Source organism: Arachis ipaensis, chromosome B2 (genome assembly GCF_059453495.1).
Source record: "Arachis ipaensis isolate K30076 ecotype BB chromosome B2, ASM5945349v1, whole genome shotgun sequence".
NCBI lineage: Eukaryota > Viridiplantae > Streptophyta > Magnoliopsida > Fabales > Fabaceae > Arachis > Arachis ipaensis.
In genome coordinates, this window is record NC_142437.1 from 107,849,665 (window position 1) to 107,854,798 (window position 5,134).

General features: G+C 42.0%; 1 non-coding gene across 1 annotated transcript; it reads left to right on the top strand.

Moving 5' to 3' along the window:
- Window positions 1-4,697: 4,697 nt before the first annotated feature.
- Window positions 4,698-4,801, top strand: LOC148575157 (small nucleolar RNA R71). The gene has a single exon (XR_015906276.1). It is a non-coding gene; the product is annotated as a small nucleolar RNA R71 (small nucleolar RNA).
- Window positions 4,802-5,134: the final 333 nt, after the last annotated feature.

A 5,134-nucleotide genomic window follows, 5' to 3' on the forward strand; every position in this document is an offset into this window, starting at 1 on the left:
ATTAGATGAGCGGGGCTTTTAGCTTTTTGCTTCTGAACAGTTTTGGCATCTCACTTTATCCTTTGAAGTTTAGAATGATTGGCTTCTATAGGAACTCAGAATCTAGATAGTGTTATTGATTCTCCTAGTTAAGTATGTTGATTCTTGAACACAGCTACTTTATGAGTCTTGGCCGTGACCCTAAGCACTTTGTTTTCCAGTATTACCACCGGATACATAAATGCCACAGACACATAACTGGGTGAACCTTTTCAGATTGTGACTCAGCTTTGCTAGAGTCCCCAATTAGAGGTGTCCAGAGCTCTTAAGCACACTCTTTTTGCTTTTGGACCACGACTTTAACCGCTCAGTCTCAAGTTTTTACTTGACACCTTCACGCCACAAGCACATGGTTAGGGACAGCTTGGTTTAGCCGCTTAGGCTAGGATTTTATTTCTGTGGGCCCTCCTATCCACTGATGCTCAAAGCCTTGGATCCTTTTTATCACCCTTGCCTTTTGGTTTAAAGGGGTATTGGCTTTTTCTGCTTGCTTTTCTTTTTATTTCTTTTTTTTTCGCCTCTTTTTTCACTGCTTTTTCTTGCTTCAAGAATCAATTTTATGATTTTTCAGATCATCAGATAACATTTCTCCTTTTTCCATCATTCTTTCAAGAGCCAACAATTTTAACATTCATAAACAATCAAATTCAAAAATATGCACTATTCAAGCATTCATTCAGAAAAACAATAGTATTGCCACCACATCAAAATAATTAAACTGTTTTAAAATTTGAAAGTCATGCACTTCTTTTTCTTTTTCAATTAAAAACATTTTTCATTTAAGAAAGGTGATGGATTCATTTTCATAGCTTTAAGGCATAGACACTTAGACACTAATGATCACGTAATAAAGACACAAACATAAATAAACATAAAGCATAAAAATTCGAAAAACAGAAAATAAAGAACAAGGAAATTAAAGAATGGGTCCACCTTAGTGATGGCGGCTTGTTCTTCCACTTGAAGATCTTATGGAGTGCTTGAGCTCCTCAATGTCTCTTCCTTGCCTTTGTTGCTCCTCTCTCATGGTTCTTTGGTCTTCTCTTATTTCATGGAGGAGGATGGAATGCTCTTGGTGCTCCACCCTTAGTTGTCCCATGTTGAAACTTAATTCTCCTAGGGAGGTGTTGATTTGCTCCCAATAGTTTTGTGGAGGAAAATGGATCCCTTGAGGCATCTCAGGGATTTCATGATGAGGAGTTTCCTCATGCTCTTGTCCATGAGTGAGATCTCTTGTTTGCTCCATCCTTTTCTTAGTGATGGGCTTGTCCTCATCAATGGGAATGTCTCCCTCTATGTCAATTCAACTGAATTGCAGAGGTGACAAATGAGGTGAGGGAAGGCTAACCTTGCTACAGTAGAAGACTTGTCCGCCACTTTGTAGAGTTCTTGGGATATAACCTCATGAACTTCTACTTCCTCTCTAATCATGATGCTATGAATCATGATAGCCCGGTCTATAGTAACTTCAGATCGATTGCTAGTGGAAATGATTGAGCGTTGGATGGACTCCAACCATCCCCTAGCCACGGGCTTGAGGTCATGCCTTCTTAGTTGAACCGGCTTCCCTCTTGAATCTCTCTTCCATTGAGCGCCCTCTTCACAGATGTCCATGAGGACTTGGTCCAACCTTTGATCAAAGTTGACCCTTCTAGTGTATGGGTGTGCATCTCCTTGCATCATAGGCAAATTGAATGCCAACCTTAGATTTTCTGGACTAAAGTCTAAGTATTTCCCTCGGACCATTGTAAATCACACTTTGATCATAGTTCTTGGTGATCTATGCATTGGCATAGAACTCTTGAACCATTAAGATTCCGACTTGTTGAATGGGGTTGGTGAGAACTTCCCAACCTCTTCTTCGGATCTCATATCGGATCTCCGGATAGTCGCCCTTTTTGAGCTTAAAAGGGACCTCGGGGATCACCTTCTTCTTGGCTACAACTTCATAGAAGTGGTCTTGATGCACCCTTGAGAGGAATCTCTCCATCTCCCATGACTCGAAGGTGGAAGCTTTTGCCTTCCCTTTCCTCTTTCTAGAGGTTTCTCCGGCCTTTGGTGCCATTAATGGTTATGGAAAAACAAAAAAAGCTTTAGCTTTTACCACACCAAACTTAGAAGGTTGCTCGTCCTCGAGCAAAAGAAGAAAGAAGAGAGTAGAAGAAGAAGAAATAGAGGAGATTGAGGGGGCTTTGTGTTTCAGCCAAGGGGTATAGGTAGTGTGTATATTGTGTGAAATTGAAGGAGTGAAGATGGGTTTATATAGGAGTGGAGAGGGGGATATGGTTCGGCCATTATGGGTGGGTTTGGGTGAGAAAGTGGTTTGAATTTGAATGGTGAGGTAGGTGGGGTTTTATGAAGGATGGATGTGAGTGGTGAAGAGAATGGTGGGATTTGATAGGTGAGGGGTTTTGGGGAAGAGGTTTTGAGGTGATTGGTGAATGGGTGAAGAAGAGAGAGAGAGATGAAGTAGGTGGGGATCTTGTGGGGTCCACAGATCCTGAGGTATCAAGGATTTCTCATTCCTGCACCATGTGGCGTGCAAAACGCCCCTTGCTGCCAATCCTGGCGTTAAACGCCAGGTTGCTGCCCATTTCTGGCGTTTAACGCCAGCTTCTTGCCCATTCCTGGCGTTAAACACCAGTCTGGTGCCCATTTCTGGCGTTAAACGCCCAGAATGGTGCCAGACTGGGCGTTTAACGCCCATTCTGCTACCCCTACTGGCGTTTAAATGCCAGTAAGTTTCTCCTCCAGGGTGTTCTATTTTTTTCATTCTGTTTTTCCTTCTGTTTTTATTTTTTCAATTGTTTTTGTGACTTCACATGATCATCAACCTACAGAAAACATAAAATAACAAAAGAAAATAGAAATTTAATATAGATAATTAAAGATTGGGTTGCCTCCCAACAAGCGCTTCTTTAATGTCAATAGCTTGACAGTGGCTCTCATGGAGCCTCACAAATGTTTAGAGCAATGTTGAAACCTCCCAACACCAAACTTAGAGTTTGAATGTGGGGGTTCAACACCAAACTTAAAGTTTGGTTGTGGCCTCCCAACACCAAACTTAGAGTTTGACTGTGGGGGCTCTGTTTGACTCTGTATTGAGAGAAGCTCTTCATGCTTCCTCTCCATGGTGACAGAGGGATATCCTTGAGCTTTAAACACAAGGGAGTCTCCATTCACTTGAATGATCAATTCTCCTCTGTCAACATCAATCACAGCTTTTGCTGTGGCTAGGAAGGGTCTGCCAAGGATGATGTATTCATCCATACACTTCTCAGTCTCTAGGATTATGAAATCAGCAGGGATGTAATGGTCTTCAACCTTTACCAAGACATCCTCTACAAGTCCATAAGCCTGTTTCTTTGAATTGTCTGCCATCTCTAGTGAGATTCTTGCAGCTTGTACCTCAATGATCCCTAGCTTCTCCATTACAGAGAGAGGCATGAGGTTTATGCTTGACCCTAGGTCACACAGAGCCTTCTCAAAAGGTCATAGTGCCTATGGTACAAGGTATTGAGAACTTTCCAGGATCTTGTCTCTTCAGAGGTAATCTCTGTCTAGTCAAGTCATCCAGTTCTTTGATGAGCAATGGAGGTTCATCCTCCCAAGTCTCATTACCAAACAACTTGGCATTTAGCTTCATGATTGCTCCAAGGTACTTAGCAACTTGCTCTTCAGTAACATCTTCATCTTCTTCAGAGCAAGAATACTCATCAGAGCTCATGAATGGCAGAAGTAAATTCAATGGAATCTCTATGGTCTTTGCGTGAGCCTCAGATTCCCATGGTTCCTCATCAGGGAACTCCATGGAGGTCAGTGGACGTCCATTGAGGTCTTCCTCAATGGAGATCACTGCCTTTTCCTCCTCTCCAGGTTCGGCCATGTGAGACGTGTTTATGGCCTTGCATTCTCTCTTTGGATTCTCTTCTGTATTGCTTGGGAGAGTACTAGGAGGGAGTTCAGTAATTTTCTTACTCAGCTGACCCACTTGTGCCTCCAAATTTCTAATGGAGGACCTTGTTTCAGTCATGAAACTTTGAGTGGTTTTGATTAGATCAGAGACAATGGTTGCTAAGTCAGAGTGGCTTTGCTTAGAATTCTCTGTCTGTTGCTAAGAAGATGATGGAAAAGGCTTGCCATTGCTAAACCTATTTCTTCCACCATTACTGTTGTTGAAACCTTGTTGAGGTCTCTGTTGATCCTTCCATGAGAGATTTGGATGATTTCTCCATGAAGGATTATAGGTGTTTCCATAGGGTTCTCCCATATAATTCACCTCTTCCATTGCTGGGTTCTCAGGATCATAAGCTTCTTCTTCAGAGGAAGCTTCCTTAGTACTGCCTGTTGCTGCTTGTATTCCAGAGAGACTCTGAGAAATCATATTGACTTGTTGGGTCAATATTTTATTCTGAGCCAATATGGCATTCAGAGTATCAATCTCAAGAACTCTCTTCTTCTGAGTTGTCCCATTATTCACAGGATTCCTTTCAGAAGTGTACATGAATTGGTTATTTGCAACCATTTCAATGAGTTTCTGAGCTTCTGCAGGCGTCTTCTTCAGATGAAGAGATCCTCCAGCAGAGCTGTCCAGTGACATCTTGGATAGTTCAGACAGACCATCATAGAAGATACCTATGATGCTCCATTCAGAAAGCATGTCAGATGGACACCTTCTGATCAATTGCTTGTATCTTTCCCAAGCTTCATAGATGGATTCACCTTCCTTCTGTCTGAAGGTTTGGACTTCCACTCTAAGCTTGCTCAATTTTTGAGGTGGAAAGAACTTTGCCAAGAAGTCATTAACTAGCTTTTCCCAAGAGTTCAGGCTTTCTTTAGGTTGTGAATTCAACCATGTCCTAGCTCTGTCTCTTACAGCAAAAAGGAAGAGTATAAGTCTGTAGACTTCAGGGTCAACCCCATTGGTCTTGACAGTATCACAGATTTGCAAGAATTCAGCTAAGAACTAATGAGGATCTTCCAATGGAAGGCCATGAAACTTGCAATTCTATTGCATTAGAGAAACTAATTGAGACTTAAGCTCAAAGTTGTTTGCTCCAATGGCAGGGACTGACATGCTTCTCCCATAGAAGTC